Source organism: Lampetra planeri, chromosome 54 (assembly GCF_965212315.1).
Source record: "Lampetra planeri chromosome 54, kcLamPlan1.2.h2, whole genome shotgun sequence".
In the NCBI taxonomy this organism is placed as follows: Eukaryota; Metazoa; Chordata; class Hyperoartia; order Petromyzontiformes; family Petromyzontidae; genus Lampetra; species Lampetra planeri.
The window spans coordinates 1,731,383-1,754,305 of record NC_136160.1 but is presented as its reverse complement, the minus strand read 5'-3'; the positions used below and the strand labels follow the sequence as shown (position 1 = coordinate 1,754,305).

At 49.5% G+C, this 22,923-nt stretch overlaps 1 protein-coding gene across 2 annotated transcripts in view; it reads left to right on the top strand.

Annotated features, from left to right (window-relative positions):
- The first annotated feature begins 11,915 nt into the window (after nt 1–11,915).
- Nucleotides 11,916–22,923, top strand: part of LOC144735101 (uncharacterized) — a 60,523-nt gene continuing 49,515 nt past the window's right edge. For both annotated transcript variants that reach the window (XM_078617511.1, XM_078617512.1), the window contains exon 1: nt 11,916–12,060. The gene's annotated coding sequence lies outside the window, so the exon portion shown is untranslated. The remainder of the gene's footprint in view (nt 12,061–22,923) is intronic.

Here is a 22,923-nt window from a genome sequence, read left to right as displayed (position 1 = left end):
CCTTTTATATAAGTTCACACCAATCATGTGTTATTTAAAGAAATGAGACTCAAATAAGTTAAACATATCGGCGTGACTTGATATGATGTGCCCATTTACAGTGTTGCACTACTGCATACGCTTCGGCTTGACATCGGGAGGCAGAGAGAGAGAGAGGAACAGAGTAGAGCACATTTGCAAGTTAGAGACGTCATATTAACGTCTCTAACTTGTCAGAATGGATGATGGCCTATCGTCTGTATGTACACATACACGGTGGCGCGTTTGTGGCGAGATGTTAACTACCTCGCCTGGCATGCAGGAGGTCACGGGTTCGATCCCGACCCTGACGAAACCCGTATATTTGGAGTTTGCATTTTCTATTCCCGTGGCAGCGTGTATTTTTCTCCAGGTCCTCCGGTTTTCCCCTCCACATTTAGAGACAATATGCGTTGAGAGCATTTGGCTGCGATAAATATCCACGTGATAAGCCACTTCATTGGGCTATCATTTGTGGCCAGGTTGCTTCTGAAAATGAGCTACATAGAGCCCTGTGGGCCTTTCCTAGTGAAATTAAAAAAAGAAGTAGTTGATAGGTTTTAATATGTTGAACTTCTTCTTGGTTCTTTCGGTAAAGTCACGTAGAATGGAAATAATAAATAATAAAATAAAACATAATAAAATAATTCTCACGACGTTTCGGCCACAACGCAAGTAGCCGTCCTCAGGTGGAGAACAGGTCTGTTATTTTATTATTTCCATTCTACGTGACTTTACCGAAAGAACCAAGAAAGCTTTAAATCGAAATTTATGTTGAACTTCTTTCGCACCGTACGCTATCCAAGCGTGATAATCGTAGGTGGAGTGGCAGCCTAAGGGGAGGGCACGCGCCTGAAAGGACGTCCAGCAACGAGATGGAGCGATGCAATCGGCTCGTGCGAAGGCTCTCGGTGGATCGTTGCATCGCAGGATCCGTGAGCGATGGCGACCACATGGGGAGGCCTTTCTGGAGGAATCCGACGAGCTATAAAGCTCTTTCTCACAGAGGGCTTTCATCCAGCGGTGCGTGGTTCGCGGCTGACGAGGAGGATGCTGCTGCTGATGTTACAGGAGCCCTTGCGACCTGCTTGACCTCGATACGCCATCGTGTGTGCCATGATGTCAACAATGTAACCCATTGTCAATGTACGTAGCTTCTAAATGCAACAGCATCTGACGATACCGTACAGAATAATGAGACGTGGGCATTCTCGGCGGGTTCTATGTTTATTGTATAGCGAGAAAGGGGCAGTCGGGAATGGGCAGATGGGGTAGAGGAGAGTTGAGGCAGGACTTGTGGTAGGGAGTCGAGAACACGGACTGCTGGGGGAAGGGAGTTTCCAGACTGTGGGGGCAGCAGAGGAGAATGAGCGACCTCCCACTAGAGCGAGGGGTCAATGACATTGTTTTTTTTATTGCTTCTATCCTTTTAGTGAGTGGCGCTTTCCTGGCCTCTCTTGAGATCTGAGCAGGTTCATTCAACCAAAGTAACTTGAAACTCTCTCCCCGCTCCCCCTCCCCCACCCCAATGACTTTTTTCTTCCCCGATTTATTCGAGTAATCCCACCGCTAATCGATCGCGAGTCATAAATGATCGGGATAAAGAGGATATCCCAGCGCGAGTTTATTTTTAACGCAGCGCCTTAGTCTGTCTCGACGTGCCCCGATTTAATTGTGAAGGGGGCGTGAATAATCCAGTGACAAAAAAATTGCGTTCCCTTCGCATGCGCAATGAGCATTATCCGCCGGGCCGGTTTTTGTCTGCGGATGCGAGCGAGTGCATCCGAGGTGTCGTTCGCATTCGGATCGATACCGAGCGTGCAGGCTCTGTTAACACGAGCCACTGAAATAAATAACGGCGCGCGCTCACGCTTTGCATGCATGAGAATGCTCAAAACACACACACACGCCATACGACTCTCTGTTACAACCCCACCCACTTACGTGTGTCCCGTATGTCGGTGGTAATATATGAATGCAAATATATTGAGAAATAATATACGCACACACTAAAGACGAAATATCCCCCTCCCCTCCACCGCCTCCACTCCCGTGTAGCCTTAACAGACTGATGGGGCAAGTGCTGTTAGCGAGCACCTCTGAAGGCCGGCACAGCAGCACACGAGGGGGTGGGTGGGCAGCACCACGCCCGGCCGCATTTGTCTCCCCAGTGGCGATGTTTACACACAGCGCACCAGGTACTAATTTTAAGGCTGAGTCGACCGAGGGGATGCCCAGTATCGGTGCAAAAAAATCACCACCGTTATTGGTCGTGAGCTGGAATCGAACTCCAGGCTCATAACTCAACGCGCTAACCACTGCAACTACCGCTCCCCACCCAACACACGCGCACTAATTTAATCGATGTGAGTGTACGTTCATATATTTATTGCGCACGCACGCACACACGTTTGTACTTCGCGGCGTGTCTGCGCCACGATTGCATTAAACGGGGGAGCCGCTCACATCATTCCACGCACAACAATAGGCGCGGCGTATTTTTATTTTAATTAAAAATTTTCTTCTTAATATTTTTCTTTTTATCTTCATCCTCCTTCCAAAATGCGCTCTCGACCCGAGACTCCACACGTCGGCATAACGGGCACAATGTCTTCCTATTTGGACGGCGTTTTACGCCGGCGCGCGAGTTCGCACGGCTACGCGCCTACACTCGGGGCCGTTCCGGAATTCGCCGGAAGGTCTCACAGCCTCCCTCCGTCCTGTATGCGATGCGCACCCGATGTTGATATCGCAGTCGACGAGAGGTAGCAGTAGTAGTAACAATCTTGTGTGGGGGACGAGAGAGAGAGAGAGGGGAGAGAGGAGAGAGAGGAGGGGGGGGAAGAGAGAGATAATGGCGGAGGCAATTTTTGAAGTGATGCAATATTATTAAAAGGCGCGCCAGAAGACACACTGCATGCATACACAATACGAATGCAATCAAGATTTTAGGGGGGGGGGGGTGGATGAGGGCGGGGTGGAAGCGATGGGGGGGGGGGGGGTCGGTAGGGGAATTGACAAAGGGGGTTGTGTTGCTGGCTCGCTGTTATGCGAATTTCAGCTGGAAAACGATACGATGAGAACAAGACGTGATCTGTAAAGCGCACGCGTGTTAATGTCATCCAGAATGGCATGTGTAAGCAACAGCGCACACATGCTTATCGTTAAGATTTCATGTTGCATTTTTGCTCATTTGCTCGTGACTTATTTGAATGACATTGCGTATCGCTATCAGCAGCCATTGTCTCTATTCACTGCTGGATGCCGTTGCCAATCCCTCACCGTCACGCAACGCCACAGTTCAACCCAATTCCTGGAAACGTAATCGATTTCATCGCTCCGTATCTGCAGGGGTCGCCTTCTCCGGAGTGTTCTCTCCGTTGGCTGTCGTTCTGTTGCTAGTCTCGTCCACCGCCCGTCATCACTACGAGCCACGATACCCTTTGCCCAAGCCCACTCACGTTGCTTAATGGGCGGTATGATGTCTCCGATTTGTAAACGGGACCGCCCTATCCCTGTGTGCTTCATTATATCTGGATTTGGTGCTCTCCGATCATTGAGGCAATTTATTACTCTACCGAAGATCGATTCGAGAACTGTACTCGACGACTTGGATAACACGGAAATAGAAACAAAAGGTCTCACATGTGCCGCTGGACGGGAGGCGATGGGCGGGGCTTGGTGATGTAATAGTCGGCATCGTCACGCTGGGCGTGGCTTGTAGGGATTTCCCGCATTCATTTTTAAAGATGGACCACAACAAACGTAGCCTATTAGACATTTTAAACGATTTTTCAATTCGATTGATTAATCGTCCCAGCTTGCCTATTTGTTTAATGCATCATACGTGTATGCATGCAAATCTAAACAAATTACATTTATAGCCAAGTGGGAACCCATTGAGACAAACGTGTCCATTGCAAGGGAGATCTGTAGCGTACGGAGAAAGCACAGTGCAGACATTGATATCACAACTCCAGCAGAAGCTGGATATACGCATACCGAATATAATCACAATTCTAAAAGTAAGCAACACAACATCACGTTTTACTGGTTGGGGGGGGGGTCAAAGGTCAGGTTCTGATACAAGCACAGATGACCATGCTTCCAAAGGGGTGTGCCTTTATCCGGATTCTACTGGCTAAAAAGCAATATGAGACAGAAAGCGAGTCTTCCCAGCCAAAAGAATATAAAACCTCTAACATGCGTTACAATAAACTTAAGAATAACTTAAAACAGTTCACGTGGAATTACATTACAGGCAGGGTTGGGAATGATTTTGGTGGGCTGCAGTACAGCAAGCAAGCTATTAAAACTCTGCTGTCATTGCATTCTGCTTACAATGGTCTTGAGCCTGGAATTGAATTGGGACATGGAGTCAACAGCTGGGGGTGGGAAGGCAGTTCCAGAGATGAATGAGCAACTTCCCACTCAGCGAAAGTTGACCGGGGGGGGGGGTTTGACAAAAAAAAAAACCTTGGTTGATGGAGCGCGCGGGGGTAGGCAGTTGAGTAGAGTGAGGGGAGAGGTGGGCGGGCAGAGGTAGGAGAGTGGATGAAGGGGAGCAGAGCGAGACGAGTACAAGGGGGGGGGGGGAGGACAGTGAGAAATTGACCCGCCGTTGGACTTGGAGCCAGCAGAGGGCCTTGAGGGTGAGGCGATGTGGAGTCATTTGAGAGTGCGGGCGGGGGGTGGAGGTGGGTCTGGCAAATGCTCAGCAAGCAGGGCACCACCGATTAGCAAGGTTGGTTACGTACGGTACAAAAAGAAGTCCAACATCTCTACATACAGACAAACCTCTCTTTTTTTCTTGACTTAACTTATTTTTTATTTACCTGGTAAGGCCCACAGAGCGAAAAATATGTCTTTTTCAGAAGCGACCAGGCCACAAATGATTGCTCAAGGAAGTGGCTTATCACACGGAGACTTTGATGCAGCCAAATAATCTCAACTCATGTTTCTAAATGTTGGAGGGGGGGGAAACCGGAGGACCATATTAAGGGGACCTTGAATAGGTATGTAGATCAGAAACGCATAACCTGATCAAGGTTGTCTAAATCTGAGCCTCGCGAAGCAACAGTGAACCCTGAGAATATGCATTGCTCCTTCCTCGGGCTCCCTGAACTTGAGGAATCATGTTTCAACATGATTACAGCATGTTGCTATTTTAATGCTGTATGTTACGGAAGCATTGGGGGTGGGGGGAAACTGGTTACCGCACTGTGTTGTGAACCCTGCGAACATGAGTTCGATTCCTGGCCAGGGCTATTATCAGTGGCGAGCGATATCTGACCCGTTTCTTGACCCTGCCCCCAAACCCACTCCCAATCCCATTCACTAAGCCAGACTCACAATCGTCGTAAAGTATTATCATTAAAAAAACCCTCCTCGACTGGTACGGCATCGAGAGACGTGTTATCATTACTTCATTACATGGTGCATGTATAAACACTCATTAATTGTCTGAAATCATCTTCATATATAGAGGACTGCAGACCTTGGGCAATTATTGGTTGTGTCGAGTCACTGCCTGGCTGCCTTCCAGCTTGTCTGTGCTTGCTAGGCGATTGTGAGATGAAACCTGCATAAATGATGACGCTATACATACATCTAAACATTATCATTATTATGATAAGCATATTTTGAAGAACATTGAGAATACAATGACTTTTTGGAGGGCAGACCTTGGAGGTCACGTGTACACTTTGAAACAGCTTACGGGATTTGGCAGGAGGAAGTGATGGCAACTTGTGGTGATTCCGACGTCGGCCGCGTTGACCTCTCGACTTTGATATTGAGAATATCATCATCATCATCAGCCACGATGAATCCACTGCTGGATGAAGCCCCCCCCCCTCCTCCCAAGCCGTCGCAATCTCTCACGATCGTGCGATGCAACCATTCGCACACACGAACCGATGTCACGGCTCCATCTCCCTGAGTGTGTTGGTCCGTCTCTCAGAAGCGTTCCATTCCTTGCTTGGCCACCAGGTCGTCGTTATTTTTTGACAAGTTGACCAAATCGTTTCTTTCCAGCGACCTGCTCTCTGCCCAAGTGGCTTTCTTACTCACCGGTCAGAAATCGTCTTTACCCCGGTGTCTGTTCTCTGATTCGCGTGGCTCTGGCTCTGTCTCTCAATGCAATTGCAGCCGTGTTCTACTAATATATCAGTTATCATTCCAAAGTCCCAAGCCTGCCCGTATGCACTTAAATGTGGACCTAGCCCTGTCCACCTGTCACTCACAAATAACACGACATGTGCCACGTGTTATGAGGCCCAGTGTGAACTGGTATTGAGCGCGTATGCAACACACAACCGTCTGTAAGGACAATATTCAGCGGTCCCTCGGTTTGCGATGCTATCGATTAACCATGTTTTGATTAACGACCCGCCTGCCACACGGTCCCATTGTTTCTATTAACGATGAATGTTCGATTAACGATATGTTTATAATAACACGCGGCCGCCAATTTCGGCCAATATCAGCGATCCTAAGTGGACTCAGCAGGTAGACTTCAGCCAATCAGCGACGCCCTTTCATGAGCGTTTATTTTCTGCTCTATATATGCAACCTTTTTATGCTCTATTTATTAATTACTTATCCATGCTTCTATTAATATAAATGTTTTAACATGTTCTTATAACGTTTATTTAAAAACAATTTGCGTGTTTAAATATTAGAAATTATGTTTTTTTATGGTCAAAAAGGTCAACTTCCCCGTCGTTTTGGAACACATTAAACCTTTAACGTGTGTTTCCTAAATTCTATTAACGATCACTTAAATTAACGACGGATTTCGTGGAACAAATTAATATATCGTTAACCCGAGGGACAACGAGTAGTTTGGCGTGTGTGCTTTGTCGTCATGTGTACTGCACCATATCGAGGTGCCAGAACTCCCATCGACTGGTAAGACCATCATCACCTTTGCTATCTGATCGATGCGTTGTTTTTATCTCTCTCTCCAGGCACAAAACCCACGTTGAGAAATACACACATATGTACAGTGCTGCACTCACTCACCCACCTGTAGATTGGTCGATTTGAAAGAGCCCCCTCGGAAAAGAAACACATTACAATGAGGGGCCGGCTGGGAGACAGTTGGGAGCTTCGATTAGCACGCCTGGCTGCTACGTACGGTGCGATAGAAGTTCAACACACGTACGTACGTACTCTGGTGTAGCTGCCAGCTGCTCACTGGACCTGCAAGCCCGAAGTCGACCTGGGATCGATTCCATGTCCCGGCGCGGTGGTAGAAACAATCGGAAAGTTTCCTAAAATCCCCCGCACGCACCACCGCCCCCTGCCCGAAGGGGGTTGGTGGAGATTCGGGGAGAGTTCCAGGAAGGATAAAAGTAGCGGGGAGAAGGGATCCTGGGATCTGGAATGGAGTGATTGATCCCCTGATGGCGTTACGCACTTTGCTGGAGACGGAATGAAGGTCCGAGTCCAAGACTCACCCGGGCTGGAACCCCTTTGACACTCCTTTACACTCGTAAAATCAATTCCACATTCCTATGGAGAGAACTTCAAACGTAGGCAGCTTTAATGTGGACAAACTTTGGTTTCCCGCCCACCCATCTCGGAGAGAGGCTGATATATCATGAATGATGATTGAGGATTCATAATGGCAAATGGTGATTGATGACTGATGATGATTAATTATGATTTGATGATTATTGATGACGATTAGGATTGATGATTATGGTGATTATGATGTGTTTATTGATTATTGATGATGACTAATTATGATTTTTTTTCAATTAATGATTTCATATTAGGAATATGATGATGGTTTTTATTGTTGACGACTGATGATTACAGATGTGTGATTATGGTGACGACTATGAATATTGAGGATCGATTATTGTATTATGATTGTTGTTGTTAAGTTAGGATTGAAGATGACGTATGATCGCTGCTGCTGATGATGATTACTGTTGATGTGGCTGATTTGAACCCTGGCTGGAATATAAAATCATTCTATCATGATGCGCTGTCTATTCATGGAATGTATTAAACTTACCAAAATTAATACCACTTTCTGACCAGAAGGCATTTGCAGTACTGCACTTAACACATTCCTGCGGAGGGAGCTGGTAGGAACGTTGGGTTGCTCGGTCAATGGTCAGGGTCAACGGCGGCGTGGTGTATTCCGCAAATATGCCCGACTGTGAGCCGGCGTGAGTAGGTTAAACGTTGAGTTTTATAAGGGCACCACGGGGTGACCAGCCCCTCCCCACCCAGCCCCACCCCTCCCACCCCCCACCCAGCCCCACCCTCCCCACCCAGCCCCACCCCTCCCACCCCCCACCCAGCCCCTCCCTTCCTCCCCAACCAGCCCCTCCCCACCCTCCCCACCCTCCCATCCCCACCCAGCCCCTCCCCACCCAGCCCCTCTCCATCCTCCACTCCCCACCCAGCCCCTCTCTCCCCACCCAGCCCCTCCCTGTACGACGGACGGACACAATAATCCCCTGTGGGCTGGTGGAACCAGGAGGTTCCTACCAGTATAATAGCAAGTAGCCTATACACAATGCAGATCGCAATTAGCTGATGTAGCAAGATACGCTAAGTGTGATTGTTACGTAGAGAGGCGTGTGGGTTATGAATACAATTATTTTTTGTGCAGATATCCATGAGAGTGTGTCGATCGGCAAGTCGTGTGCGGCGGGGTAAACTGTGGGTACTCATACATTCATATCTCTCCCAAGATGCCTGGCCAGCGTGGAAGAGTAGGCCAAATACCCTCTATTGTACGAGCTCTTCTGAGTTTCGTCTAGTGGAGACCCTTTTTCCAGCAGTGGTGTGAGCGGGCAATTGCAGGGCTGCGCCTTTAACCCATTTAAATGTGGAGGGACGGATGGATGAATGAGACATTGTCTGCTTCTCGATTTTGTTATTTATATTCTCCACAATGACGCTCGTGTTTATTTCGCGTTATCATTTAAAGGCAGAAAGGGAATCCCATTATAGGTCTATCTATATGTATAAAAAACACGTTTTTGTAATAGCAATATTAAGATATTTCTGCCCATATATTGTAATAACAATGCATAACCCCTTCATCAATCCACTGCTGGATGAAGGCCTCCCTTCCCTGGGTGTGTCAGCGCTGATTGACCATACTGGCCAGTGCGCGTTGGCAAGGCTTAATTGTATCCGCGTCTGCGAAGTGGATAAGATTTCCATGTCCCGGCACACCGCATCCAGTATGCAATCCCGCTGTGGATGTGGCTACTAGTCGTCACGTGCTACTTGCTCCAGCCTACCCAGCGAGCCGGAAAACGTGCAGTGGAAAATTAAGCCCCCGCACAAGAGAGCGCTTGGTTGACAAGTCCCAGTGTGAGATGTAAAATTGCGCCTTATCTTCAAAGAGTTAGAGACGCAAAGGGTGTTTAAGAGAATGCTAATGGTTAACCCCGGCGGAGCGGTGGCGCAGAGGTTAGCGCGCCTGAGATATCAACCCAGCGGCCTGAGCACCTATTCGCCCCTGAACACGATGAACATGAGTGGCGATTCATATCAGAACGAGTGCTGGGCCTGCTCCTCCTCCTCCTTCTCCTCCTCACCCTCTTCCCCAACCCGCATGGGTGAAGTACGTGCAAACAACTCCCATTACCCACAACTGTGGTGTAGTGGAGGTGGTGGGGGTGAGGCACCTCATCCAGCAGTGGATTGAACACGGGCTGTAAATGTTTAAGCCCCCCCCCATCCCCAACCTCTCCTAAAGATGCCGGCTGTTAGTAATATTTTTATTTTAATGTTTGATATATCGCTTTATCTTGTGTTCTAAGCGCCTCCCCCACCCACCCCCCCGAGTCTCTCCACACACCCCCACCCCCGTCTTCTCTTACCCAGTGGCCCAGCCCTGCCTGGATCCACCCTGTCCCTCCCTCCCCATCCATCCGCATCCCTCCCTCCTCCCCCTGTCACCATCTCATTTCTCTGCACAACGCGCATTTCGCTCGCCACGAGATGTCTTTTTTTTTAATAGCGAAAATGTTCACCCTCGCCTCGTCAGCTGCGTGTCCTCTTTGCCATACAAAGATACTGCCATGTACACAGAATGTGTACTTCACCCACAAGTATGTTATGTATGTTTTAGACCAACACACAAATTGATTACCATTTTTTTTAAATAATTGGGCCACCACCCGGTTCCAAAGCGTAAATAATAATCAACAGCTCAACACATGTCTCAATAACACTGGCCTTAAAAAGTAATTTGAAAAACAAGCAGTTATAAGCGACGTGTCGGGAAATGGCCCTTGTTCACAGCACAAACATGAACACAAAATTTTAAGATTAAAGCCCAAGAAATGAAAAAAATTGCACAAACATTATACTCTGAAGGACTCCGCCTCCCCACTGAAATAAGGAATAAAACAACCATACACACGCATGGAAGCCGTCCGATTGCTGCCAGGACAACATGCGCTTTGCAAATAGTTATTTTGTTTGCTCGAGTTTGTGTGTCCACGCTCTGGGAAAGCCCTCTGCTCAATTTGACCGGTTTTCAGCCGCGTTCGCCCCGTTCACAGCAACACAACTTTATGAACATCGGTCCCTCTTTACGAGAGTAGGATGCCTCCCCTCCCCGCGGGCCCCCCGTATAGCCAGACGGGCAGAGCTAATATATAAACCTGAGTTGGAAAGCGTTCAGAAGTCTTTGGACTCTTGGAGTGATCAAAAAGTTGCACAAGCCTTTTTTTTCTTTGGGGGGGGGGGGGGTATGTGATAAATAAACAATTAAAATCCATACACCAGAGATTACGGGGAAATAAAACAAAACTTCACAATATTTTCCAAGAATTTGTTTCAACATGTTTAAACACTTAATTAATAAATAAACGCGGCTACGCACTGCACAAAATAATAACCGAAAACCGTGAGCGCTTTGTGTTTAAGGGAGAGAGAGAGCGAGCGAGCGGTGGCGCAACGGTTAGCGGCGCACAGCGCTATACGAATCCGACCAGCTGAGTTCGATTCCCGGCCACGGCTAACATCAGTAGCCAATGATATGTAGATATCTGATTCAGTCCTGACCCCCCCCCCACACACACGTCGACACAGCCTTAAATGAGTGCCTGGAGCGTTGTGTGTAATGTAATCACCATCAGCACTGGGGAGACAAAGGCGGCCGGGCGTGGTGCAGGGGCACTACACCACTGTCTAAAAAAATACTAAACTGTCTGTGTAAGCGTACGGTGGGGTATGGGTTGGCGGTGGGGGCGGGGAGCCCGGGGTCTGTTTTGTCTTTTGTATATATAATGAAAAAAAAACGGTCCTACACGCCCTTGTACAGCCGCCTCTGTTTGGCTAAGCCAAAGCAATCCTGGCAGAGGTTCAACTATTTTGAAACATAAACAAGTTATTGCGTGCTGCGCTATATTCAACGCGCTCCCATCTATTGATGTGCAATTTTATAGCGAGACAATGGAAGGCTTTTTAATGGCAAGGGCTGACCCATTCGAACGCAGGGGTGGGTTGGTTGGCGTGTTTGTGCTTTGGTGGCTGAGTGGGTGGGGGTACACCAGCCGGGCTGGGACAGGCTGGGCTGGGGGGGGGTGGTGATGGGGTGGGGTGGGGTAGGTAGGGGGGGGTTTGTCTGATGATAATAAAAATAAAAAATAAAAAACACACTTATTCTTTGAGCGCAGCTACACAGCCAGTCGAAGTTGCTGGGCCCTCCGGCTCGCTCCGTCATTTTCGCGCTGCGAAAACTGCGTGCTCCACTTTTGGTGTCGAGTGAGCGAGCGTTGCGAGTTGACTGATCTTGTCTCATCCGTGAAGGGACCAACCAACCCACCCACCCCTCTCCCCCCCCCCTTACCCCCCCCCTCCATCATCAACATCATCCCCCCCCACCACCACCAACCCCATCACCCTCAACCCCCCCCCCCAACGACGTCCCACAAACTCGGAATGCACCGCATTACGATTTAATCATGCGGGAATTCTTCATTATTCATTTGAACATAATCTTTTACAAACGATATTTCGCATGGAGAAGTAGGCGTCAGCTACTCGCTCAAGGTAAGCAGTCGCGCACTCTGCCTCTCCGCTGCGTACGCGGCGACACACGTGTACGCGCACGCACACGCGCGAGTACTCACCACGTCAACGTGTACACGCTCCGTGTTGCGGGCGCGCGCGGATTCCCCGTCTTACACGCGCGCGCGCGCGCTTGTGCATTCGCGCGTACACACATGCGCACACTCACGCCGTCTCGTGTACATGTCCATCGCGCGAGTGTGCACAGATTCTACCACGCGCGCGCGCACACGTGTGTACACGCGCACACCACATCGTGTACACACGTCGATCACACATACACGCACGACTGTCTGTTTCGCACACACGTGTACACACACACACACGTGTACACACGCGCACACCACATCGTGTATTCGTCCATCGCGCGCACACACACACGTGTGAAATGCACACGCACTTATATAAAGTTTCATCCGTTTCGTAGCGAATTAAGGCTTCCTTAAGCGATCGCTTTAGGCTCGCCAACTCGCTCTGTTGTACGATGGTGACGACGCTGCTACGCGTGTGTTCCATAGTACGGTGCTCGTCACGGGCTATGATCAACACACGCGTAAAGCACACACAGCATATCGTCATCATCGGTCATGATCAATCCGCTGCTGGACGACGGCATCCTTCCACGCCGTCACAGTCTCTTGCTATCCGTGCGGTGTGATCATTATAATCATCATCAACATCATCATCATCATCCATCTGGCATCAGGCACACACAAGCTGATTTAATCGCTCCGTCTCCTCGGTGGGACGTCAGAACCATGTCGGTCGCGTTCCCAATTCCCCCGTGCGTTCAATGATAATCGCATCAGATTGCCGCTGTACGTGTTACATAAAGCGCACGCAGTCTACGCAATACTGTACCACGGTTGTGAGTCATTGTTTTCATTGTATCTGGTGCTGCTGCGAAGGGCAGCCGCGCACAAACACAATAAACACAACACAGTCGTTAACAGCAACAACATCACTGTGGCTTTGCAAGAACAAAACGTGTTTAATGGGCGACGTTTCGGGGGCAATGTTCCTTCGTCGTGGGGAAGGAGTAGTCGTTACCCTATTTAGTAGATGCCGTCTTGTGTACGCGTTAAAGAACGCCCTGGTACGGTACAACACAGCGGGCGCCAATTGCAGAACGTAAGATGTCAGTGCGTGTTGGTTATAGGCGTTCGGATGGCTGCGTTTAGTTTCGGCCGCATAAAAATGCATCTTATCTCTGCATTGTTACAATCCATACGTCACTTGGAAAACCGCGCAGTTTAGCAGTGGGGGGAGAGGAGCGGACACTCGGTGCGTTTAGGGGCCAATGTCCTATCACGGGAGGGGTGGAGGGTTCGTTGGGTAGCCTTCTTGAATTTAACGCAATCTTAAACAATGTGCAAGATGACAAAACAAAAATAGCCCGTTAGTGCTAGACAGACGCGATGCGGTAAAGTACTGTATATTCTTACAACGGAGAGATAGCGAGGATATTCATCCAGCATCGGATTCATCGTCGCTGATGATTACGTGATTAAGCATCGCAACACCTATTCGTGCGTGCGCTACCGATGCACAACACCACTGCAGTCGATACGTTACAGTACCCGTGGCATTGTAGCTACCGCGCTGCACGTCCGTAACACATTGCCAACCACGTGCGCATTACACTCTTCATCATCAGCACATCGCCATCATCATCATCGTCACCATCAGCCATGATCACTCCACCCAAGTCTTCCCCGAAAGGCGTCGCCATCTCTTCGCGCTCCGTGCGTTGTCGACAACCCACGTGTCAGAGACCCTGATGCAGCACAAGCCCATTCCATCGCTCCATCTCCATCGCTGCCTAACCCGGGCAACCCCCCTCCTTCTCCCCCATCCATTAACGCGGGCGACGAACGCGGCACGGGCTCGGGGCTGAGTGAGTGAGTGAGCGGGAGGGGCTGAGTGAGTGAGTGATCACTGTTATAGAGCAGCGCAGCCGTGCTTGCCTGGCCGGGTTTCGGCGGGGTCGCTGAATCAGGGGGGGGGGCGTGCGACCCACGGCGGTGTGTCGCCAGGATGCCTTTAAGGTGCGCTTGGAGCGGGAGGAGGACGGGGGGGGGCTGTGTGGTGCTGGTGGGGGGTGGTGGGGGGAGTAGGGGGGGGTATGTTTAGTCATTGCACCCAGTTAATCCCAAGGGCATTCTGTGCACTTACACCACGTAAAGCGCACCGCATTTATTCCTGAATGGAGGCGTCCGTGAGCGACGCTGTCCCTTTAAATATAACCGGGGGGGGGGGGGGGCATGCTTCCGAGTGTAACACGCGCACGTGTTTGTGTGTGTATGTTTAAATGGTATATACAGTGTAGTATATATTTGCTTCTGTGTGTGTGTGTGTCAGCTGTGAATCCCGCAACACAAAGTTCGGTTTCGCGGCCACGTTCGCGCCGCCGATTAGCGCGGTTGGCTACGTACGGTGCGAGAGAAGTGCATTGGGCGAGTGATACATGAACAGGTTATGGGTTTGACTCAGATTCAATATTAGACGATTACCCGCTACGAATGCCGCCTTTGCCCCCCCCCCCCAGTAGGGCTTTCCCCTCCTGTTTGTAGTGGGGAGCGGTGGCGGAGTGGTTAGCGCGCTGCGCTACAAACCCGGCGACCCAAGTTTGATTCCCGCTCATGGCCAACACCAGTGACGATTATTTGAACCGATCCTGGGCCGTCCCCTAGGTCGACTCAGCCTCAAATGAGTACCTAGTGCGATGTGTGGTAAACATCGGCACTGGGGAGACAAAGGCGGTCGGGCGTGGTGCTGGCCCACCCACCCCCACTCGTGTACCGTTCCAGCCTTCACAGGTGCTCGCGAACCGCACTTGCCCAAACAGTCTGTCAAGGCTACGCGGAGGATCTTTGTCTTTGTTAGAATAGTCCGGCTGTCAGTCACGCGATGACATCAACAAAATGCTCTCGCGCTCCTTTGACTAAAATAACCCGGCTGACATTTAAAGGGACTCTGCAGGGCCTAGCGGCGTCGTGCGGCGCGCGCGTTATTTGGCATCGCCATCTCGAGGGGGCGCAACACTGCGGCTCGACTCGTAACAAACAACAACAAGAAGAAGATAAGTTCAACCGCTCTAATGCATTGGCGCAGTCGGATTGCTCTGGCAGTGCACGACTACCCGTGTTTTAATTGTCATACCACCCACCCACCCGTTGTGCGTTTTTATTCATTTATTTGATATATATATTGTGTGTTATCGACGTCACGTTGCGGATGAGACAGAGATAACACTGGTCAACAATTTTTTTTTTTGGCCTGGACTTTTGCAGCTGTTTTAGACTAATTTCAGGGTGCTGATTCCAAATCTGATCTCAGATTTGCTCTATCACATCTCATTTTTATGCTATCGGCATACCCCATTTTCATTGATTTTACCCGAAATTAACTGTGTCACTTATGATTGCAAGTTGTTGCGAGTCAGTGACTGCTTTAGTGTTAAAATATGGTGCTGTATTTTTAGAATAGTGTGTTTATAATATAATTTTATGTAGATATCCACATTTATTTAATATTTTTCTTCTGCAGTTTTTATTGAAAATGCAATATTTGATATCTCAAAAACCTGATGTGATAGACAACAACTGATTTCAGATTTGGAATCAGCACCCCAAAATTACATTAAAACAGTTGTAATACCTTATGCCAGAAAAAATGTGTTGACCAGAGTAATCCATTCGGATCCCTCGCGGAGCAGCCCGCAGAAGTGGACATCATAGAGCTGCCTCGGAGTTCACTTTAAGCGAACCTCCTCTGGTCCGTCCACGTGGCTTGGAGGGGCAACACTCCCTTCTCTTCTCTCTGCACACGCGAGAAATGCTCCTCGCACGATTATCAAATCGACATACGGTATTCATTGTCAGAGGTTGAATTTAGACAACGTGAGTGCAGAAAGGAGGTGGTTTTTTTGGTGACGTTTGCCCGAAGCCATCATGCTCAGGATCTCAGCAATGCCAGTCCAGCGCTCTGATCGCCTGGCCAAGGATTTACTTCTCCCAATTCTCCGCCGTACAAAAAAAATCACCGATCCGCATTGGCCAGCGTGGTGAAGTATGGTCAGACGACTCTCCATGGCCGACGCGACTAGTGGAGGCCTTCATCCAATAACAGATTGACAAAACGACGTAAAATTATATTTTGGTCACACAACAGGTCATATTGCCATGACGTTCTATATAAACTAAAATTATAATAACATTCAATTAATTTTAACTTGGAAAGCCCCCGATGAGCCGCAAGACTGTGTTTCAGGAGAATCCTGCCACATTGGGATGTTTGGGTCACATCCATGAATGAGAGTTTTGGCTTCTTGCGGGAGGAATCCCCGAGGTGACCGGAGAGAACCCAGCAAGCACCGCACCGCATACGATGGGGTGACACTCATCACTGCCATCAGACCTCCTGGCCTCACTTCACAGCACCCCCCCAGCGCCTACAACACCTGGCAAGCCTCGACCTCTCCATGCATCCTCGTACTGACCGGGTTTTCAAAATAATACTTCGCTTACGAGGTCTCACCACGTCGGACATTCGGGGTGTAATTCCCGATCCTGTCGATGACTGCTGCCCACACGTGCCACTCGATGAGTCTGTGAACACGTGCCACTCGATGTGTCATGTGCACACGTGCCACACAACGTGTCCGTGCCCACGTGTTCCTCGGCTTACGACAGTTAACGATAGCACGTTCGAATTGGTTCCGAACACAAGGCGCGTTGCAATTAACGTCAGCTGATGAGTCATTGCACTGCAATATTGCTCTCAGATTATTGCACTCACGACGCATTAACAGCGGTGTTCGTACGCGGCGGCATATCATACCGTACAGCGCAGCCCCACTGGCGATTGAAGGCCCAAGAGCCATCCCCACAGACTCCCTGCTAAATTCTTGTAATCGAGTCAAACGATACAATCACACGAAGGGCATCGCGAGCTTGGCTCACGCACGCGGGGGGAGCGAGATCGAGCGCAGATGGAACACGATACACGCACGGAAAGATCGCACCCTTTTCTCGTTCTGTTTAGCGTCGAGCAGTTGTTTAACATCGACTGTGTCAGACTCGTCAGAATATTTTTTTATACTCGAGAAATCCGATGTGCCCGCACGGCTCGGTTCCACAGGTATCCAGTCGGAGCGGGGATTAGCACGTTTGGCTACGTACGGTGCGAAAGAAGTTCAACGCACAGTGCATGCAGAACGTGGCAACAACAAACGGTGGTCAAACACGACACGAGCGTGCGATGTGATGCGGGCTTGTGGCTGCGCTGGCGGACATTATAATATTAGCACCGTTGAAATGTATCAACGCCATTGGCAGATGGAATTTGAACGTGGCTTGGAACTTCTCGTTCTACCACTCAGTCTAAAGTTAGTGCCCCGGGGTGACGGCGTGAGCAACATCGGCAAACGGGGAGATGAAGCCGGCTGGGGGTGCTCGCTAACGGCCTCGCGTTGCGCGATGCTTTCGAGCACTGCGCTCCGAACCTGGCGAGCCAAGTTCGAGTCTCGGCCACGGCTACGACGAGTGGCGAATTATCCGGCTTTAACCGCCTTTGATGTGAAATTGTGGTTGTTGCTCGGCGTCTACATCAGCCGTGCGGAAGAAGTGGCGAATGACACCTGAATGGGTCTTATACCTCCACGAGTTTACGGCCACACAAACCCCGTGCCCGATGTGACACGGTCAATTTTGGGGTAGGGTGGAGGAGAAGGGGGGGTTGGACATGGCACAGTTAAGACAGCAACAACCATAACCTGTAAATAAATATTAAACCCTCGCCAGAATGAGTAACGACGCGATCTGATTTTGCCTATTGTGCATTCTGCTCTCTCGCTGTCACCCGCTGTGTGTATGGGCATAGCAGTGTGATGCCCCTCGCCTCATTGTATTTTGACTTGACTATAAGCAATTCAATGGGGGGGAGGGGGGGCGCGGGCGGGGCTGAGGTTTTAGGAAGTGGGGGGCAGAGAAGTGGGGGGTAAGTGGGGTGGTTGTGATTAACCTATCCCAGCCGCCACCCCAAACTATTCCGGCTTCTGTTGTGCTGCGTGTGTGTGTGCGGAGAGCGGTAGTGCAGCGGGTTCGATTCCCACTCACGGCCAACACCGGTGACGATTATCTGAACTGGTCCTGGGTCTCCCCTAGGTCGACTCAGCCTCAATTGAGAACCTAGTGCGATGCGTAAAAACGTCTCCACTGGGGAGACAAAGGCGGCTGGGCGTGGTGTTGGCCACCCACCCCCTCGTGTGCGGTGCCGGCCTTCATAGGTGCTCGCTAAAAGCACTTGCCCCAACAGTCTGCCAAGGCTATACGGGGCATCTTTGTCTTTGGAAATGCGTTTGACGGCCGCTGATATCAATGCGAATCCGTCCCCTGAACGCAGTGGGCAGCGGCACGTGACGTCAGCTCGCGTTCTTAGAGGTCCGCTTTGTGTTGCTGCCCAAGAGGCTCTCGCTGCGGGCAGGAGGAGGGGGGGTGAGGTTTGTTGGGGGCAGCGGCGTGGCGAGGTGCTGATGCGATTACGAGGGAGGTTCTTCTACCTTTGAGATGACGCTTAGGAACAGGGCGGAGGCGGGGACGGTGGGGGGTACAATGAACACGTTTGTCAATAATAATGATGTTTAGTTTTATTATAATATTTGTAAAGTGTCGGTCATGCAAAACTGCATCTAGCATACAGCCCATGAACAAACTACAGTGACAAGCTGGAAGGGCAACAGCCGGGCGGTGAGACGGCGCTGACAAACATGTTGACCAAGCTCTGAATTTCTCGGCATATGAAGATGTTTTCAGCTAGTTGATGAGCGTAGGAAGCCCACGGAGTGGGGGGTGGTGGGGGGGGGGCAACATGCAACAACGTTTAAGGCGACGTTGTTGGGACGCACGCCACTTCTTCACAGCACAAAATAACAAGGGTTGTTGCTCGAAACGTCGCCCTACCATTTGTATATTTTTTCTTTCAAGGCCACGGTGTCATTATTTGTCCTTGTGCACCAGCATCACGGGATTAGTCTTGTGTCATTTTGAAATGGGGACCGCACTCCGAGCGTTTCTGTTAGCAGCGTCGCTCATTGCTCAGCAGGCAAGAGAGTTGAGAGGCTGCGCCTCTCTGCCTCTCTCTGTCCACGCCGATGTCGTCGCCTTTATTGGACTGGAGGGGCCAGACGCCGGGTGCGTGGTCGCACAGAAGTGCACCGTCATTAAGCTCGTCTGCCTCATTAATTAATCGCGTTGCGCGTGCATCGCGAGCATTACGGTATCCCATCAGTGCGCGCGTTATAATGCGCGCGTTTTGTATACAGAAATACGGTCAGGTCTTACGTCAATCACTCATCATGTGCTGCACGTACTGTTCATATTCAAGGGTATTTTTTTTAGGATGCAAGTAGTCTCTTAATGGGAGTACAACTTCAATGCGTAACAATTAACGCATGGCGGAGGAGCGGTGGCGCAGTGGTTCGCACGCTGCGCTATCTGTTGAAGTGCGTCGGCTTGAGTTCGATTCCCCTTTCCGCAGCCAACGTCAGTGAGAGTGGTATCTGAACCGGCCTTTGCCTGTGTGGTGAAGTATGGCCAAAACACCCCGAATATCGATACCGCGTGCAGATTCCTCTATCCAAGTGGATTTACTAAAGGGATGTACATTAATATTATTGAGGATAAACATATGCATGATAATCAGTGTGCCTGATATTTAATTCAGGCGTGTCAATGTGTGTGTTATTTATGTATTATATAAGCTTGCGAAACGTGGAGCCCTTTGAAAGAACATCCGCGCCGTTTTGAAACATTCAGGCTAGCCTGCCCACGGTCCATCCTGGGTTTAACCAGATCCTTGAGAGATCTGGACACAGTCCCATCATCAGTGAGCTCCTCCGGCAGGCGAGGCTACGTTGGCTGGGTCATGTAGACCACAGGCCCAGCTACCTCGGGCGCAAGCACCTTCTGTTTGGCTGGATCGAGGGGGCATAACGAGCCCGATACGGGCTAGAGAAGAGATGGACTGATGCGGTAAAGGAGGATGTGGAGTTCAGTGGACTTGCTGATGATCGGCTCGTGAAAGACGCGACTGGGCAGTTGGAGGCAGTCGCCCTCCAGCAACAACGGAGGGCGGAGGAGCGACGCTCACAACAATGAGTGGAGCGCCAGGTGCCTAAAACGCTGCGAGGTGGCACAGTAGGGGGTACAGGTGGTGCATCTTTCAGTCATCTCAGTCTCCCCATAACACCTGGGTCTATCCCATGACCTCCTGCCAGTGAGCCTTCGATATTTGACGTGGCCTCAAGGCGCACATAGCATGGCACAAGTGCCGTGAAGACATCATCGCTACTTCATGGCCATCAGAGTTTATTAGTACGTGTAGAGTACTGGCACAGTGGTTAGCGCTGTATTGCTCTACGTAGCTGGGAAGCTAGGTTCGATTTCCGCTCATGGGCAAATAACAATAGAAAATATCTGAACCGGTCCCGGGCCTCCCCTAGGTCGATGCAGCCTTTAATTAGTACTTGGTGGGGTGTATATCAGCACTGGGGAGACAAAGGCGGCCGAGCGTGGTGTTGACCACCCATAACCTCATGTGCTGGGCCGGCCTTCATATGCGGTCACTAACAGCACTTGCCCCTATAGTCTGTTAAAAGGCTCGATAGGGGAATCAGTTTTTTGCAAGTATTATCATCATGTGTACAAGCACTCCGATCATCTTGTGATTTTTTTGAAATATTGATCGAGTGATTGATACCACATTCGCAAACACAGATGCGCGCGCACACACACGCAAACATGGAAACACACGGCCGAAGGCTGCAAAAATGTGTTAATCTCGGCACAAGCGAACTGTTCATGGGAGAAACGTGTTTATCGTTACGAGAAGTAATGTAATTTAAGTCGTTGTATTGAATTAAAAACGCTTTATATTTAGCTCGCGTGTGCCAGTAATTCGTGGCCAGTTGTTATTCATTATTTTTAAGTGTCCGGTGGAGAGAGAGTGAGAGAGACAGCCAAAGGAAGCCTATGGGGGTGGATGGGTGTATGTGGGGGGGGGGAGTAGTGAGTTGATTATTTTAAACGCTTGGATGAATGCCGAAGCTAAACCGTGGGTGACCTTCCCGGGGCAAGGTGAATGAATGAATATTGCCGGGGTGAGGGCCACCGGCCTCTCTTTAAAAGCCGCTCTTAAATTCCTGGGATTTTTGGGATTTATTGAAGGACAAAAAAAAATACACGCACGGGCGCGAGGTGCACCGAACCGAGGACCTTTAATGAGGCAGTGCGGCTGAATGTTCAAGAATTGAGGAATAAACCTGTAAACTGGACACACATTGCCACGTAAGCGGTTTTTGTTGTTGTGTAGTAACGCATTGGTCTTCCTTACCACCGCGCAGGCTTTTATAGTTGTGTCCGGGGGAAAAAAACCCCGCTCCGTTGTGTGTTTGCTGGGTGCAGCGCATCTTGTTCTGCGCGATGGGCAGGACCAAAATTAACGTGGTTTCTTGTTGTGGTTGTTGTTGTTGGTGGTGTAGTCATTGGTGACTGGGATGAGGCTATCAATCCGCTACACCAGAGAGCCCAGGTTTTTAATGGCAGGTGGCTTACCCTTTTGATCCACATCCGAGCGAAGCCACGATCCCCGAAACGTGACCCCACTGCCGAAACGACACGGTGTCCCGACGTTCCGCTCCCAGCGCGGCGAAGCGAAAACGTCGGACATCGTGCCGGAGAGAGCTGTCCTGTTCTCTTCCTCGTCCGTTGAGTCTCTTTTGTGACCTCCCTTGCAAGGGAATGGTCTCAGTTGGTGCCCAACTGGTTATGAATAATAAGGGAAGTTGATTCACTGCACGTGTGTGCACGAAAATACGCGTACACACTCGTGCAACTGGCGCCCTTTAGTTAACAAGGCGTTAGCACACTGAGATTTGTTGTCCCTTTGGCAGGGATAACATATTTATGGTTGTCAGCACTATTACATATTTTTACAATCTACTTTTTGTCATGTGGGTTTATTTTATTTTATTTCAATAATTTGTATTTTGGATGTAACACTGGCACGTAATATTCTACTCATGAGAAAGGATTATTTCTCTCATTTATTATTTAGCCTATATTGTAATTACTATTGACTATATGTTCTGGCATGAATTATGCCATATGCATGCACAACACGCATACAGACGCGCGCGCACATTTTTGCACGCAACGCGAAAGGGAGTGAGAAAAAGGGAAGCCACCGATCCTGCGATGTGGCGGTGTTTTGAGGCCGGTTTTTATTATATATATTTTTAAAAAACGTCTTTGCTGATATAGCAAATTTGACCTTTCGATGGAGAATGGGCCTTAACCAAATATTTATTTTTGCGGACGACAACATTGGTGGCATTATGTGGCTTTATGGGTTGCTATTGGCCGCACGGGTTTTCCATCATTATTGTAGTTAAATTGCATTATAATATCCCAGTTTTATATATATATACATAGAGAGCCCTTTGTTAATCCATTGCTGGATGAAGGCGACTCCACGCCATGGGCAGTCATGGGGGTTTGTTTGACCATACTTCATCACACTGGCTCAGTGAAGGTTGGTGAAGAAGATGAGATCCAGGCCCACTGCAGATGAGACTCGCCCAAATGATGTTAGCCACAGCCCGGAATCAAACTCAGGCCACGAAAAAAAAATCATCCCTTATTAAAAGCAGAAAGTTGCTAATGTGCTTTGTAGTTTGCGCGTATAGACACACGTTATGCATTCAAAATTAGTGGTGGTGGTGGTGGTGATGATGACTACGATGATCAGGATGATAATGAACAGAGCTAACCAGGATAATTGGTC